This window comes from Balaenoptera acutorostrata, chromosome 19 (genome assembly GCF_949987535.1).
Source record: "Balaenoptera acutorostrata chromosome 19, mBalAcu1.1, whole genome shotgun sequence".
NCBI classification, from domain to species: domain Eukaryota; kingdom Metazoa; phylum Chordata; class Mammalia; order Artiodactyla; family Balaenopteridae; genus Balaenoptera; species Balaenoptera acutorostrata.
This window is the reverse complement of record NC_080082.1, coordinates 13,807,137-13,825,633: the sequence shown is the minus strand read 5'-3', so window position 1 is coordinate 13,825,633 and position 18,497 is coordinate 13,807,137. Positions and strand designations below refer to the sequence as shown.

The 18,497-nt window shown below is 46.1% G+C and overlaps 1 protein-coding gene across 5 annotated transcripts in view; it reads right to left on the bottom strand.

The window, feature by feature from the left end:
* The window catches only part of IL34 (interleukin 34), a 70,370-nt gene that overhangs the window by 43,077 nt on the left and 8,796 nt on the right, over nt 1–18,497 (bottom strand). The window contains exon 2 of one of the 5 annotated variants that reach the window (XM_028162839.2): nt 352–558. The exons of the other annotated variants lie outside the window; for them this stretch is intronic. The gene's annotated coding sequence lies outside the window, so the exon portion shown is untranslated. The remainder of the gene's footprint in view (nt 1–351; nt 559–18,497) is intronic. 5 annotated transcript variants of the gene reach the window in all.

Here is an 18,497-nt window from a genome sequence, read left to right as displayed (position 1 = left end):
TCAAGGTCCCTCACAAGGGGACCCAGCCTGAGTAAGGAGGGTTCCTCAAGAACTTCTGGAAATGTCTGTTACCAGAGTCGGTGGCCCATAGACTGGGAGTCGGGTCCATCTCTCCTCAACAGGGAGCACGCGGTGGGCAGCCTCGGGTTCTACCAGCAGCCCTCCATTCTCCTCCTACCCTCCCCCCACCTTTCCCACAGTGGGCCTCAAACCCAAACACAGGAGTGAACCTAGGAAGAGACAAGGAGGAATCCAGCCTTCAGAGCGAGCATGGCCCTTGATTTCAAACTGCTAGCGTCCAAAACTGTAGGAGATAAAATGTCAGGTGCACGTAACATGCCCCAACTTTACCTCACGTGTCCGGCTTTACATCAGTTGCCAACACCTGTCCTTCCACACCTTTCTCCTTGCTCACACCAACACATGAGCGCATATATACATAGGGAGGAGGTATGCTTGTTTGTATGAATAAAATGGAATCACCAGATCCATATAACTTGTTTTCTCCCCCACTTCACAGTGGGCATATCTGCAAGTCAGCATTCTAATTTTTTTATCCTGTGGATACAAACACACAATCAGTTATCCTACTCCATAAACAGGATCAGAGCAGAGAGGCTGAAGGTTGAGTATTGTAGATATTTTCAGTTGCACCAAAATCTCTCTTTTTTTCCTTCTTCTCTTCCTTCACCTGCAGCCCTGATGGGAAGCCTTCACCACCTTCTTCATGCTCATGTATCTATACAGAAATACACCGAATACAAGTGTGGGGTTTGGGGTCAAGTTTGGCTTTATTTGGAGTTTCTTTGCAAAAAGGGGATCATAATAGTACCTGTCTCTATTTCTTACTTTTCTCACTCAATAGTAAAATTCTTCAGCAAAATCCTTCCAAATCTTTTTTTTTTTTTTGCTTTTTTTGTTTTTTTGGCTGTGCCACGTGTCTCTTTCAGGATCTTAGTTCCCCGACCTGGGCCCCTGGCAGTGAAAACACTGAGTCCTAACCACTGGATCGCCAGGGAATTCCCCCTCCAACCTTTTAATGGCTGCATAATATTCCCTGACTGAGGTACTTTTACTTTGTTTCCAGTTCTGGTGGTGGTGGTGGTGTGGTGTTTGTTTGTTTGACAGTAAACATCCAGGGACATTTATTTATTTATTTATTTTTCTTTGCAGCAAAGAGAGGGTTTATTTGCAAGGCAGCCCAGCGAGGAATCAGGAGAACAAACCTCAAGTCCACAAAGGCAAGGGGCTTGGGGTATTGATGGGATAACAAATAACAAAGCAGGGCAGTTTGAGGCACAGGAGAGCGTGGGGAAAGGTGATTGGAGAAAGGTGCATGGTTCTGTGCAGGCCTAAGCTCTGCATGTTCAAGAGGTCACTGAGGGGACACTGCACATGCCCAGCTGGAGGGTGGGTGGTCCTAGCCAGTCCTTAACCAACTCAGCTTGATCTAGACGCAGCTGACTCCAAGTTCGTAGAAAACAACTCGGGCAAACATCTTATTGTTTAGGCTACATGCCTCTTGGAGGACCTGCAAATCTTAAAATAACCTTGATTAGTGAAGGCAGGTGAAGTGGATTTAACCATGGTTTCAGGGTCTTTACAGAGGTAAGTTAAAATGAGGTGGTAAGGGTGAGCCCTAACCCAGTATGACTAATATCTTTCTGAAAAGGAGAAATTGGACACAGAGGCAGATGCAGAGGAAAGACTTTATGAAGAGAAATGGGAAAAAGAAGAACAACTACAAGCCAAGGAGAGAGGCCTGGAACAGACCCAGCCCTTACAAGGTGCCAACCCTGCCAACACCTTGATTTTGTTTGTTTTTGCTGTTTTTTAATTTTTATTGGAGTGTAGTTGACTTACAATGTTGTGTTAGTTTCAGATGTACAGAAAAGTGAATCAGTTATACGTATATATATCCATTCTTTTTCAGATTCTTTTCCCATATAGGCTATTACAGAGTATTGAGTAGAGTTCCCTGTGCTATGCAGTAGGTTCTTATTAGTTATCTATTTTATATATAGTAGTGTGTATATGTTAATCCCAATCTCCTAATTTATCACTTCCCCCCACATTTCCCCTTTGGTAACCATAAGTTTGATTCTCTTGCTTTCTTTCCTGATCTTGCTGCTGACTCCCTCATGGTGGCTGGCTTCCTCGTGCATTTCTAATTTGGACTGTTTGTTCAAGTTTGACAGGCATCCTGTGGGCAGCCTGACCAGGCTGGGTTGAAGGTTTTGCTTTTGCTTCTTCCAGGTGTTCCAAGGAGTACCAGGTAGGAGTAGTTTTTTGGGTTTTTTTGTTTTTGTTTTTTGTGTGTGTGTTTTTTAAATTGTGGTAAAATATACATAACATAAAATTTACTGTCTCAGCCATTTTTAAGTATACAGTTCAGGAGTGCTAAATATTTTCATGTTGTTGTACAGTCAGTCTCCAGGACTCTTCATGTTACAAAATGGAAACTCTATATTCATTAAACAACTCCCTACATACCCCTCCCCTCAGGTCCTGGCAACCATCCTACTTTCTTTCTCTATGACTTTTCCAGCCAGGAGTAGCTTTTATGATCACTTCCTGGCCTGGAGACTCTAGAATCACATGAGCAGTGTAAATTTGATCCCAAATCCAAAAGAGGGCAGATGTGTGATTATACATTTCTCAGAGGAGGTCTTCCCCTTCTCAAACCAGACCCAGGCCAGGTTAGAAAATCTTCCTTCTCTGCCTCTTCCAGAGGTTGAATTTTTTCTGGCCTAACTTCACTTAAAAGAAGCTTAAACCCTTAAGGGTCTCAGCTGTATGTGGGGGTCTCATTTCTACCTCCCTGCTTCATGTGGGCTCAAAACTTTGGCTCTAGTCCCTATGGCTATTCAAATCTACTTCCCTGGATATCCAGACCAGTGAAGGGCCCTCAGGGAAGGCAAAGCAGCCTCACTCCCTCCCAACTTCCTTTACTGTCTTGCCCAGGGCTATCCTTATTCCCATGCAGCTCAGCTATGCATAAAAAAATGCTGATTGTTTTATATCCTAAGTTTCTGGATGTTTTTGTAGAGTTTCCCCGAAAAACTATCAAACCTTCCATTCTGTTGAAAAGGAACCTCACTTACATTTCTTTTTCTTCGTACTGGTTTTTAGCCATAACCGGAATTTTGCCTTATTTTTCCAATGAAACTAGAGCTCTGGTGTTCAGCTGGCACAGCCCCCAGTGGACACACAGGAGGTGCTCAGTGAAAACTAGTAGAGTGACGGAAAAAGAGCCAGAGCTCCCAGTCACGGCTGGGGATGGCCACGGAGGTGGTGCTGCCTCTGCTTCAGGGATGTTTGGGGCCCATAAAATCTGGGTTGAAAATGTAGGCAGTGTCCATGAGAAGCTGGGGCTACCTGAGCTTGAATAAAAGGACTAAAGGAACAATGACGATCGTCATCATCATCATAATAATAGCTAATGTTAATCACTTTACGTCATTTAATCCCCCCCCACAACACACACATCAGTACCAGAATTAGAAATTCTAGCCCTCATTTTATTTATTCATTTTTAATTTTAATTTTTATTTTTTTGGCCATGCCACGTGGCTTGCAGGATCTTAGTTCCCTGACCTGCCCCCTCGGCAGTGAAAGCACGGAGTCCTAACCACTGGACCACCAGGGAATTCCCTCACCCTCATTTTAAAGATGAGGAAAGCAAAGCTCAGAAAGGTCTACAAGTTGCCAAAAATCACACAGCTAGCAAATGGGACAGCAAGCATTAAGTCTAAATATGTCTGACCCCAAAGCCCTTGCTGATAGCTCTACGTTAGAAGGCAGTCTGAAGGCAAAAGGAGACCACATTCCCCCACCCAGCAGCTTTATGCAGCTGGAAGAGCCTGACTGTGAGGCCCAGGAAGGCCCAGCATATGGGATGAAGCCCAGAAGAATATGGAGCTGGAGGGGTAACCTGAGCACCCTGCAACTTCAGAGACAGGACCCAGAGGTTGCCTCTGTGAATCAGCCTCTGAAGTAGCATATGCACAGAGGACAGGAATATGGAAGGAATAGCTGAATCAATTCAGGATGATTCAGGAAGCTTCTGGGCCCAATAGGGTACCCTCCCGTCCTTTTCTAGCATTCCCCACTTCTCCCAGCATCCCTCATCTCCCCCAGCATCCTCCACTTTTCCCAGCATCCTCTCCTCACCCCGTGTCCCTTCATCTTTCCCAGAATTCCCTCATTTCTCCCAAATGCTTTTTCCCAGGTCCAATCCAGAAACAGCTATCAGCAGATTCTCTCATCAACGCCTTATTTCATCAAGTCTAATGCACAATGGATTGTAAAATGCACCAATATTTTACATGACACTGAGAAAGAGGAGGAAAAACCTATCAGTTAAATTGTGATTTGCCATTGATCCTGATTTCAGAGATGTTAAAATGTGGGGAGTGAGGGAAAGGTGTGAATCAGTGGAATATGGTAACACTAAGAGCCCTATTGTGCACTTGGTGCCTTGTCTGAGAGTTACAGAATGTTTCCATATACAGTGTCTCGCTATTAATGGCTAGTAAGCAGGCAGTATGCCCAGAACCATCTTAGACTCTCAGGCATTCAGTTTTCTGCCCTTATGGAAATCACAGGCTAGTTGGCGGTCTTGGAGGCAGGCTGAGAGAACATATACAGAATGGTTCAAGGCTAGTCTTTACGGACGATAAATTTAATAAGTGTTTGAAGCAGGGATGGATCAAAGTTGGCCAAAGTGATCAAAGTAGGCTTCACGGCAAGGAGAAGGAGACTTAAACTAGAGGATGAAGGATGGAAAATGGGGACAAGAGAAGACACTGAGGAGGGAGAAGTCGGGAGAAAGTGAACAAAGCGTGGAGATGAGGCCCACATGGCAAATGCTCGGGACAGCAGAGAAGGTCCTTTGTCTTGGAGCCGAGAAGCAGCATCAGGGTGTCATGGGAGTCTACTTTGGTCAGGCAGGCCAACACAGGACTACAGAAGGCCTTGAAAGCCAAGCAGCTCTTGAGTGTCAGGCAGCAGGGAGCCAGTACAGGTTGTGAGCAGGGGAATGACCTGGTGAACACACTCACTCAGGGAACACTGATGGGCAAGATGAGCTGGAGGCCGGAGCTGGAGGCCAGGACAACAACCATTCCTCCAAGCCCTGCAGTGAAGGAAGGTGACCTCTAAAGAGTCTCTACTGGATGTTCATGTGCCTGGCAGGGCCTGGGGGACAGTCCTTCCGGGCGGTTTGAGCCATGCCTAGATGGAAAGGAGTCCTAGACCCTTTACAGAATTGTCCCTTCAGGGCCGGAGCCACCCAGGCATTTGCCTGGTATATTCCCAGGAGGTACAGCTATATGAAGAATCATTCTCTACTCAGTAAAATTGGTAACACCTAACAGATGCAGGGGCTCAAGAGCACATTGCTTACATTTGTACAGAGTGTAAATCACCATATAAGTAAATCCATTCTGCCTCTAGGAATTAAAGAGATGTATTCGGTAAGAGACACATATGTCTGAGACATGCTCATTGATAAAATACTCCAATCTTTCTGGATTGGTCCTACCCGGCGATTTGTAACAAGAACCATAAAACTAGTTAAACCCTGTGAGGGGGTAACTCCACTTTAAGAGGTAGACGCCTAGGAAATAATCAGAAATGGCCCAAAGCAGTGCCACTTGGGAAGGTGGGAGCCAGAGAACCACCCAAGAACCTAAGAGAGAGGAAAAGGCTCAGCTCAGCCAGGAGGGTCAACATCAGGTACCACCTGAGCTGCCGGAGTGAGGCACTTACAAACGTGTCAAGCTGGGGAGAAGTACCCCAACTGTGTGCTGCCACCCTGGGTGCTGGGACCCTCTGGAGGCAATGCAGTGTTATTTGGCTTCAGAGCTCCGGCTTCCTCATCTATAAAATGGGAACGAAATTTGCAGTTACTGGCCCTCAGCCTGGTCAGTGGTGAACTATTATTACTACATGCATGACACATACAGATAAGAACAGCTCCGCCCTCACTGCAAATGGACACAGATAATTTTAGCTGGGCTGGGGGATGGGTAGAGGGTGCCATATATGTGGCTGCAGGGCTTGGCCCCAGTGTCTGAGGCAGACGTGCGAAATGGGATGCCAGAGAGCCCAGTGCCATGTCTAAGAGTGTCACCTCCAGCCTGGGAGGGAGACCCAGGCGGGAACGCCAACTTGGCCCACATCTGCCACTCAGACATCTTGATCCCAGCAGCTGACTGCCTCTCCCCGGCTCTTCATCATAACCTCTCATGACCACAGTTCCCTCTGCACCTCTGGGGACACCCTGATCACTCCCCCGGCAGGGTTACTCACAGTATAGATAAATCCCTTTCCTCCTGAGGTCAGCCAGACAAGGTTAGACTCGACCCCAGAAGAATGTGTCTAAGAAGAAACCGAGAGGAAACAAAACTAAGGAATTAAAATGCAGCCATCTGGGAATAGGAGGGCTTCCAAGTCATTACTCTGATATGAATCTGGCTCCAGACCGGGCTGGCAGCCTCCTTTAGCTGCCTCCTCACCTCTTTCTCATCTCCACCCATTTGCCTTAGCAAGAAGCCCTCCCTTCAAGAACCTGCTTCTTCTGGCCTTGAGCAGCCTTGCCCCTAGCTCTTGGCAGGACCAGCCTCTCTGCTTGAGCTCTTGGAGAATTTGGTTGGCCCCAGAGAGTCCTCCTTCAATCCTGAGCCCTTCCCACAGGGATAATACCTGCCGGGCAGAGTTCTTGTGAGGACTGGAGATCTAGTTGGTGATGCCAACTGCAACAAATGTAAGCTCCATGAGAGCAGGACTTCCTTTTGTTCTCTGCCCCATCTCCTGTGCCTGGCCCATCGTAAATGCTCATGGATGTTTGTCAAATGAATAATAAATATAAATACGAGCTTGAGTATATATGTCAATCTCTAGAAGGACCCACAGAACCTAGTATCAGTGATTGTATTTGGACAGATGAAAACAGAGTCCTAAGGAATGGGATACGGAGAGGAAGCTACTTTTCACTGTAAACCAATTGTATCTTTTGATTTTTTCTTTTTTTTCCAGCTGCATCGTGCATCACGTGGGATCTTAGTTCCCTGACCAGGGATCAAATCCATGCCCCCTGCAGTGGAAGCATGGAATCTTAACCACTGGACCTCCAGAGAAGTCCCTGATTTTTTTTTTTTTACTGTGCACATATATTATCTACTTGAAATTAAAAACACACCACTGGGCTTCCCCGGTGGCGCAGTGGTTGGGAATCTGCCTGCCAATGCAGGGGACACGGGTTCGTGCCCTGGTCAGGGAGGATCCCACATGCCGCAGAGCAACTAAGCCCGTGCGCCACAACTACTGAGCCTGTGCTCTAGAGCCCGCAAGTCACAACTACTGAGCCCACGTGCTGCAACTACTGAAGTCCACGCGCCTAGAGCCCATGCTCCACAACAATAGAAGCTGCTGCAATGAGAATCCCATGCACCGCAATGAAGAGTAGCCCCCGCTCGCCACAACTAGAGAAAGCCCGTGTGCAGCAATGAAGACCCAACACAGCCAAAAAATAAAATAAAATAAATAAATAAAAACACAACACCATTTACATTAGCACCCCCAAAATGAAATACTTTGATATAAACCTAACAAAATATGCTGAAGATCTACATGATCAAAACTATAAAGCTGAGCTTCCCTGGTGGCGCAGTGGTTGAGAATCTGCCTGCCAATGCAGGGGACACGGGTTCGAGCCCTGGTCTGGGAAGATCCCACATGCCACGGAGCAGCTAGGCCTGTGAGCCACAATTACTGAGCCTGCGCGTCTGGAGCCTGTGCTCCGCAACAAGAGAGGCCGCGATGGTGAGAGGCCCGCGCACCGCGATGAAGAGTGGTCCCCACTTGCCGCAACCAGAGAAAGCCCTCGCACAGAAACGAAGACTCAACACAGTCATAAATAAATAAATAAAAGAACGTGAATTTCTTAAAAAAAAAAAAAAAAACTATAAAGCTGTGATGAAAAAAATCAAAGAAGACCTAAATAAATCAAGAGATAGTCCATGTTCATGGATAGGAAGACTCAATATTGTTAAGATGTTTGTCCTCCCCAACTTGAGCTATAGATTCAATGTCATCTCAATCAAAATCCCAGCAAGTTATTTTGTGGATATCTACAAACTGATTCTAAAGTTTATATGGAGAGGTAAAAGACCCAGAATGGCCAACACAATATTGAAGAACAAATTTGGAGGACACACACGACCTGACTTCAAGACTTATATAAAGCTACAGTAAACAAGACAGTGTGGTACTGGCAAAAGAATAGACAAATAGATCCATGGAACAGAATAGAGAGCCCAGAAGTAGACCAACATAAATATAAGTAACTAATCTTTGACAAAGGAGCAAAGACAATTCAATGGAGAAAGGATAGTCCTTTCAACAAATGGTACTGGAACGAGTGGACATCCACATACCAAAAAAAAAAAAAAGAACCTAGGCACAGACCTTATACCTTTTACAAAAATTAATTCAAAATGGATATTAGACCTAAATGTAAAATGCAAAAGAATAAAACTTCTAGAATATAACATAGGAGAAAATCCAGGTGACCTTGGGTTTGGTAATGAGTTATTATATACATTAAAAGCACGATCCATAAAAGGAAACATTAATAAGTTAGACTTTATTAAAATTTAAAACTTCTGCTCTGCAAAAGACACAGCTAAGAAAATGAAGAGAAAATATTTACGAAAGACCTGATAAAGGACTTGTATCCAAAATACACAAAAAACTCTTCAAACTCAACAAGAAAAAACAAAAGAACCCAATTAAAAAGCGGACAACAAATCTGAACAGACACCTAACCAAAAAGATATATGGATGGCAAATAAGCATATGAAAAGATGCTCAACAACATATGTCACTAGAGAATTACATTTAAAACAACAATGAGATAGCACTATACACCTATTACTTTGTGGCTAAAATCCAAGAAACTTACACTACTAAATGCTGACAAGAAGTAGAGCAACAGGAACACTCATTGATTGTTGGTGGAAATGCAAAATGGTACAGCCACTTTGGAAGACAGTTTGGTGGTTTCTTACAAGTTAAACATAGCCTTACCATATGATCCAGTGGTAATGCTCTTTTTACCCAACTGAGTTGAAGAGTTATGTCCACATAAAAACCTGCACACATATGTTTATAGCAGCTTTACTAATAAGCACCAAAAGCTGGAAGCAACCAAAATATCCCTTAATAAGTGAATAAACTATAGTACATCCATACAATGGGACATTATTAGGCACTGAAAAGAAATGAGCTATCGAGCCACAAAAAGATATGAAGGAACTGGAAATGCATATTATTAAGTATAAGAAACCAATCTGGAAAGGCTACATACTGTGTGATTCCAACTGTATGACATTTTGGAAAAGGCTAAACTACAGAGATGGCAGAAAGATTGGTGGTTGTCAGAGGATGCAGGGAGAGAGGGATGAATAGGTGTAGCACAGAGGATTTGTAGGGCAGTGAAACTATTCTGACATTGTCACAATTTCATTATACATTTGTCAAAAATCCATAAATGTACAACACCAAGAGTGAACCCTAATGTAGACTATGAACTTTAATGTTTTAATATACTAATAATAATGTATTAATATTGATTCATCAATTGTAACAAACTTACCACACTAATAACACATGTTAATAACAAGGGGCACTGTGTGACTGGGGTAGGGTGGCCATATGGAGCTCTTTATACTTTCTCCTCAATCTTTCTGTAAATCTATTGATAAACTGTCCTAAAAAAAAACCCACTAATTACTTTTTAAAAGCTTAAAAATTATAAAATAAAAATTATTCAGTCAATGTTATGGGCTTTGCCAGCAGACAGCCCAGGGTTTAAGTCCCAGATTCTGAACCAGCCTCAGCTTCCTCCTCTGGGGTTAACAGTCACACTGTATAGGCTTACAGGTTCCAGAACTCCGTTGCTGCAGCCTAACAGTCAAAAATTATGTTGCCTATGTGATTTCCACGGACAGGGAGAAGAGTGGTCTTCTCTTGACTGGGAGGGGAACCAGGGCAAGTAGGACCAGGAGGCACCCTCTGCAGAGATGTCATCCAAGAAAGGTTTCCCAGCTGCAGGAAGATGCTGGAAAGCACCTGGCCCCAGCCCAGCCTCTGCTGGGCCAGCTGGTCTGCTGGCTCTGTGCAGAACCGCTTCACTGGGGCCTGGGACAGACCCTCCAAAGAGACAAGCAGGAGGGCTACACAGCCTGAGACCCAGTGCAGTGGAGGTGGGAAGGGGCCTGCAGAGCAAGGGGGGCCAGAAGGATCACCACTCTGCTCTGGTGTACCCCTTCCACTATGGGACCGTGGGAAGCCCCTAATCACCTTCTTCATCCACAAAATAGCACTACCCAGGCCCACTCCCAGGGTGGCAGTGAGGGTACCAGGAGGGAGGAGGAGAGCAATCTTAAATGTACGACTTCTCCACCAAGCAGCAAGTGGCACTAATATTACTGCTATCGGATCAGCTACCAATGCAAAGCCTCCAAGGCAGCAATGGGGAGAAAGATCTGAGCTTCTGAACACGTGACTTAACCTCTCCAAGCCTCAGTTGCCTCATCTGTAATATGGGAAAATTGCAGTTCTTCACCTCCTGGGCTCTGTGTGAATTTGGTGAGATAGTGCCCGCACAGAGCTTAGCACCCTACCTGGCATGGAGATGTCTTTAAACGGTAGCTCCCTGCATCTTCATAAGGTGTGAATGGCATCCCCACTAACTGGATCATTCTGGCTCAATCACCGTCCCTGCCAGGGCTTCCTCTGTAATTCCAAAGACAGAGGAGGCCACCGTATTGCCACCATTAGGGATAGCATTTATTGACTTGCGGGTGCTAGCCTGGGAACTTGGACAAATTGAATCATGTGGACAAGGTCTTGGCACCCAGAGAGCTGGGCTGGAAAAAACACAGTTGCAAAAAAGGCAGAATGAACTCAACAGCTATGGGAAAGACTTGGAGCCCTGAAGAGAGTTGTCAAGGAGGGTCCTGTTTAACAGAAGGAGAAGGGGGACATTGAGTGACAAGGAGCCTGGCTCCCAATAAGGCCAGTGTTGTCTGCACAGTGTTATCCTTGAACCCTGGAGACCCAAGCAGGTGGGGTCTGGCTCCGCAGAGAAACCAGCCAGAGTGAGGCGGCCAGCAAGGACTCACAGGGGGAGGTGGCAGCTGCTAAATCCCTACCTGTGAGAGTGTCAGGACCCAGGAACTATCGGCCAGGGGCAGGGTGGCAGGGAGCAGTCAGCTTGCGGAGGCAGATTTGGAGACTTCCACCCAACAGCGAGGGCTAGCACCAGACCTCCTGGTTTCAAATTCCAGCTCACTGCCTACTGGCTGACCTTGGGCAGGAGATTTAACCCCTGGGCCTCAGTTCCCAGGAGTAAAATGGGGATGACTGTAGCAACCACCATACAGGGTTGTGGTGAGGATCTGAGATCAAGCCGGTTTAGCATTTAACAGTGTGTACCGAGAATAAATGGCAGCAACTATTATTACCGTTGTTTAGGGGAAGGCTGGCAGCAAGCCTTCTCACCTGCCTGCCCCCTCCCTCTTACTTGGGTCCCACCTTTACACAGGCCTGTTACATATAACTTTGCCTGGACTGGATCACATTAGAGAGGCGCAGAGCCTAGAAAACCCTCTGACTCCACCCCTACTCCATGCAGGAGTCTCCTCTACAGCTTGCCCAGCCTCTCCTCACATGCCTCCTCTAACGGGGAGCTCACCACTCCATGAGGCAGCCTGTTCCACATTCGGACAGCTCTGGTCACAAGTCCTCTAGGCGGAGCTAAAATCTCCTCCCTGCAAACTGCCCCTTAGTGGAAGTGATTTTTTGCCAGGGACTTTCCGATGTCTGGAATCTACCCATCCCACAAATGCTAGGAACCCTCTGAGCAGGGCCTGTCATTCCTCCAGAAGTCTCCCCTGAACCCCATCCCGAGCATCTCATGCAGAATGGCGCAACTGTTCCCCACAGGGATACACAAATCTCCTCCAATGCCTGGGTCCATGAGGCTAAAAAAGTCTTGGATGTTCCCAGATCTGACATTAATAATAGTTCACATTCACTTGCCTCACTCAACTCTTACAAAACCCCTGTGAGGCATATACTACTTTTTCCTCCAAGTTTTAAAATTGTAGTGATATACATATAACGTAAAATCTTAACCATTTCTAAGTGTACATGTCAGTGGTATTAAGTACATTTACATTGTTGTGCAACCATCACCACCATCTATCTCCAGAAATATTTTCATCTTGTGAAACTGAAACTCTAAATCCATTGAACAATAACTCCCCCATTCCCTCCTCCCCCTGGCTCCCGGCAACCACCATTCTACTTCCCATTTCTACGATCTGACTACTCTTAGGTACCGTACATAAGTGGGATCATACAGAATTTGTCTTTCTGTGTTTGGCTTATTTCGCCTAGCATAAAGTCCTCAAGATTCATCCATGTCGTAGCATGCATCGAATTTCCTTCCTGTTTAAGTCTGGATAATATTCCAGAGTGTGTGTGTGTGTGTGTGTGTATACATACACATATACATATTGTTTATCCATTCATCTGTCACTGGACACTTTAGTTGCTTCTACCCTTCTGTCTATTGCAAGTAATGCTGCTACAAACATGGGTGTACTAATATCTCTTTGAGACCCCACTTTTAATTCTTTTGGGTGTACACCCAGAAGTGGGACCGCTGGGTCATATGGTAGTTCTAGTTTTAATTATTTTAGGAATTGCCAAACTGTTTTCCACAGTATCATGGAAATGGATTGTACCATTTTACAATCCCACCAACAGTGCACAAGAGTTCCAATTTCTCAATATCCCAGCCAATGCTTGTTATTTTGTTTTGTTTCTACGTAGTAGCCATCCTAATAGGTGTGAGAGGGTACAGGGAGATCCTATGCTTACTCCTATTTTACAGCTGAGGAAAGTGAGACTGGAGAGGTGCCCTGACTTGCCCAAGGTCTCACAGGCAGCATGTGGCAGAGCTTGGATTCAAGCTCAAGCTGTCTAAGCCTGTCCAGTGCTCTCAACAGCTCCCATCCCGGCAAATCCCTGCAGTCCAACTGATCAGTGACCACCCTGGAGCCTCCAACATCCTCTGAGCTCCATCCAGGGAGCACTGGCCAGGGAGGAGGTGGTGACCTTGGACATACCCTCACCCTGCCCCAGAGTGCTAAACTAACCCCAGCCCCTGGATCGTTTCAGCAAAGGCCTTACCCTGCATGGCCCACAGAGATGACAGCCTGGAGGTGTCCTCTAGTTGGTCCCTGCTCTCAGGGCAGGAGCAGGGCTCGCTCCACAGCTGCCTGATGGGCTGGTGGCTGCTTGGATTATCTTGCACGAGAGCAGGGACAGCCCTGGCAGCGCAGGGCAGCCCTCAGACTCTTGAATCCAGTGGGACCGGGGCTCGGCAGAGGCTGGAGCGCAGGGTAGGGCCTCTTGGGAGACGAGGCGGGGCACACGAGGTGACAGCAACCTACGCAGGGTCGGGTGTGTCCTCTGCACTGCCTCATCACGCCTGAGTGACCGTGGGAAGCTAGGAGTCCTCCCTGCACCTCAGTTTCTTCATCTGTAAAACGGGGGAGACTAAGTCAAACCTAGCAGGGAGCTGTGGACATTAAATGAGCACCAGACACACACTGCCTGGCTGAAGAGTGGGCACCGACAGTGCTGGCCACCCCTGCCTCCTCCCAGGCCCATGTGATCCTCCACTTACCCCACACTTGTCCCACCTCTATCCCACACTGCTCCGCCCCTCACCATTGGTGGGCTGGCAGAGACTTGAGATTAAGTGTCCAGTCCCCCAGGTGACTCTGAGGACTAATACATTTGAATGTGTTAGTTCTGGTCTGATTCCTAGAAAGACAAATAAACACCATAACAGTAATTCCTTCAGGTAAACAAAGACATGGTGACAACGATGTTTGCGAATGCATTATTTATAACAGTGATAACTTGGTAGCACCTGTACATCTTCCATAGGAACTAGCTGAATACCATCCGACCACGCAATGGGATAGTACGTGGCCACTCTAAAGAATGATGGAGGGCTTCCCTGGTGGTGCAATGGTTAAGAATCCGCCTGCCAATGCAGGGGACACGGGTTCAAGCCCTGGTCTGGGAAGATCCCACATGCCGCGGAGCAACTAAGCCCGTGCACCACAACTACTGAGCCTGCACTCTAGAGCCTGCAAGCCACAACTACTGAGCCCACGTGCCACAACTACTGAAGCCCATGCGCCTAGAGCCCATGCTCCACAACAAAGAGAAGCCACCGCAATGAGAAGCCCGCGCACCGCAGTGAAGAGTAGCCCCTGCTCACCACAACTAGAGAAAGCCCACGTGCAGCAACGAAGACCCAACACAGCCAAAAAATAAAATAAATTAATAGTAAAAAAAAAAAAAAAAAAAAGAAAAGAAAATCAAGTATAGATGACCCCATAGGACATAGAGCTGTGTGCGTGCATACTTACAGACCCTTGCTCCTCCAAGTATGGTTTCCTGATCAATAGCAGTAGAATCACTTAAGAGCTTGTGGAGTCTTGGGCCCACCCCAGGCCTTTGTAATGAGAATTTAACAAAATCCCCAGGTGATTCATGTGCAGGTTACAGTTTGAGGAGTGATGAAGTAAGGCACTGTCTGAAGAGTTGCCCAGTAAAATATTATTGGGGGTGGTTACCTTTGGGGAGTGGGATTGAGATTTTCTCTTCTTCTTGTGCTTTTCTGAATTGTTGGTATTTTTTATAATAAGCACATATCATAAAAGCAATAAACCTATTAAATGCTTACACAGGCTTAAGATCCAAAACTATAAAACTCCTAGAAGAAAACAAAGGTAAAAAGCTTCATGACATTGTATTTGCAATGACTGCATAGATATGATATCAAAAGCACAGGCAACAAAAGCATAAATAGACAAATGGAACTACATCAAAACCGAAAACTTTTGTGCATCAAAGGACACAGCAACACAGTGAAAAGGCAACCTATGGAATGGAAGAAAGTGTTTGCAAATATGATATGGAGTTAATATCCAGAATATATAAAGAACTCCTACAACTCAACAACAAAAAAATCAAATAAGCTGATTAAAAAATGGCAAAGGACTTGAGTAGATATTTTTTCAAAGAAGACATACAAATGGTCAACAGCTAAATGAAAAGATGCTCACCATCACTAATCTCCAGAAAAACACAAATCAAAACCACACTGAGATATCACCTCACACCCATTAAGATGACCACTACCAAAAACCCAGATAATAACAAGTGTTGGCGATGATATGGAGACACTGGAACACTTGTGCACTTGTGGTAGGATTGTAAAATGCTGCAACTGCCATGAAAAATAGTATGGAGGTTCCTAAAAGTTAAAAACAGAATTACCATACGATACAGCAATTCCATTTCCAGGTATATACCTCAAAGAATTGAAAGCAGGGTCTTAAAGAGATATTTGTATACCCATGTTCATAGCAGCACTAGTCACAACAGCTAAAACATGAACAACCCTAGTGTCCATTGGCAGATAAATGGATAAACAAAATGTGGTATATATACAAGGGAATATTATTCAGCCTTAAAAAGGGAATTCTGATGCATGCTACAACACAGATAAGCCTTGAGGACATTATGCTAAGTGAAATAAGTCAGATACAGAAAGACAAATACTGTATGATTCGTTTATGTGAGGTACCTAAGAGTAGTCAAATTCGTAGAAACAAAGTAGAACGGTGGTTGCCAGGGACTGTCTGGAGGGAGAAAGGGGGAGTTATTGTTTAATGGGTACAGTTTCAGTTTTACAATATGAAAAAGTCGTAGAGATCTGTTTTGTAACCATGTAAATGTACTTTAATACCTTTGAACTATACACTAAAAAATGATTAAGATGGTTAAAAAGTGCTTATGAAGAGATGTTAATGATTTGAGAAAGGAAGACAAAGAAGCAGGGAAGTTCTAGCTCTTCGGAAAGAGGGAAAGGCAGATGTGGCAGTAGGCAAGGGAAGATTGAGGAGACCTGTGGGTGCTAGATAAAGTCAGAAATGTGGTTAAGAGTCCTGGGCCAGAATGTGGACATTCTCAGGCTACGACAGATAACAGGCACCCAGAAAGCTTGAAGAGCAGGGCCTGACCTTTCTGAATAGCTGTCCACAATGGCAAGTCCACATCTCTTTGGCTGGCCTTTCAAATTCTTCACCTTGACCTCAACGTTGCTAACTGTAGCCACATCCCCACTCATCCACCTCTTCATCACCTGAGATCGACCCAAGGGGGAAGTTCTGGCTGGTTCTCCAGGCATTGGCTATTGAGCCCTTCCTGGCTGAGATGCACAGACAGAACTCTCCCAGCAGCCCCTGGGAAGCTTGGGAGGTACGTTCCCAGGATGTCCACAGCCCTGTTCCAGGGCACACCATCCCCCAGTTGTGGAACAGTGCCCTCAGGCAAGCGTGCAGGAGAGTCAGAGCCCAGAAGCCCCCTGGGATTGTCACAGGGCTAGAGGCCACAGTTCTCAGACTTCCATGGAGCCTCTCAGGGTCAAGGGGTCAGACTGTCCACTTCAGACAAGATGCCTCTTCCTCCCAAGGCCAAGGCTGGGTCATGGACAGCCACCATGGACAGTGTTGCAGGGATGGGGGGATAGGGTGAATGCAGTCTCCAGAGACATTTTGCAGCCCTCCAAATGGCAAGAGCTGTAAGAAACCTGACTGCCCTGAACTCTCAGCTGAGGCAGGAGAGGAGACCCTGGGTCTGGTCATAGAAAATCTGGGACCAGAACCCCAGAACCCTGGGCCCCAACTTGCAGGCCAGGCTGCCCCAGGCCGAGTCTGTCTTGAGAATCCCACTCTCTGCAATGATTTATCTTGGGTACCATCGAAGCCCCTGAAATGGGGTGGAAGGCTGGGGGTATTCCAGGCCTCCAACATCATCCTCTACCCCCAAAGCTGCCAGAACAGGCATCCCCAAAGCCACTTAAATCCCCATATACTTGAGAGGAAGTCCAAATTCTCACCTGACTTTCAGGGTTCTTCAGAATTTGGTCCCCACCACTTCCTCTCAGCTCCCTTTTGCAGCCCTCCTGAACTTCCCACCCTTTCCCAAACGCCATTGGGCTTTAACACTTGCTACTCTCGCTTCCTCCCCATCTCTGCCTAACAGATTGTGCTTCCTTCTTAAGCAGGGGGCTGTCCTGAAGTGCCCAGGCAGCTGCAGTCAGTCTCCTCTGTCCCTTGGGATGGGCTGTACACCTGTACCAAGAGCAGGGAGCCTGTGTTATATATCGGGTTGGCTAAAAAGTTCTTATGGAAAAACCCGAACAAACTTTTTGGCCAACCCAATATCTCTCCCTAGTTTCCAGCACCATGACCAGCCAGCCCGATAAATGTTTATTGACTGAGGCAACATGAGTTTTCTGCCTGTCTTTTATGGCTAATTCTAGTACTTTCTCAAAGGCTCTGGAACATGGCCTTGACCTTCCACAGTAATGGGCCCCTAAGTGCCAGCTGCTTTACCTATACTATCTCATGTAATTCTATGGCACAGGTATTAACATTCCCATTTTACCGCTGGGAATTTGTGCAGCCAGGTTAGAAGCCAGCCTATGCGTATTCCATTGTGCCTCCATGTGGCCTCCCAGCAAACTACCAGAGTGGGGAACAAAAGGTGTGTCCACAGACTTCCAAGGAATTCTCCACTGTCCAGTGATCCCTTAAACCTGCCCTTTGAGGAAGGTGGCTAAGAGATGGGACTGGTGGCATCCGGATCTGATGGCAGGTGGCCGAGTCTGGGGGACCTTTGGAAAGAGGCTGATCTGAACCGCAGGTTCCCCGATGCCCATTTCTCCAGCCTTAGCACAGACAGGGGCCCAAGTTAAAAAAAAAAAAAAAAAAAAAAGAACAAACAAGTAGCCTCTAACAGGTGGCTGAATTAGAAGAGGGGAAGGGGTCAAAAAGATGCACTTGAGATGACTCCCAACTCTACCCAGCTTCCAAAATGGCCCAGAGAAAGCCCCAGGTTTGAAAGAGCCTTCCAGGGGTGCTTTTTAGGCACCAATGTTGTTTTACAAATACTATCTCTGCCTTTCCTACACCCCTAAGGAGTTTTATAATCTGTATTTTACATGTGAACTAATTTAAGACATTAGGTGAGAGTTCAAGGTCAGGCAGCTACGCATACAAACCCAGGCTAGCCTGCCTTCAAAGGCCAAGTCTTAACCACTGCTCTAGACTGCCTCCATCCCACTTCCTGAAAAATCCAGAGAAAACAAGTTACCCACCCACTCCCTCATGCCATCATGGTCCTGAAAAGTATTATGAGTGAGCTGACCCCACGTGTAACATGAGCTGAGCTACAAAAATGTTCTTGGGTTTACCTCAAGTATTTATTCTGGATGGAGAATAAAATCCAAGGAGAGATTAAAAAAAAAAAATCTAGGGGCTTCCCTGGTG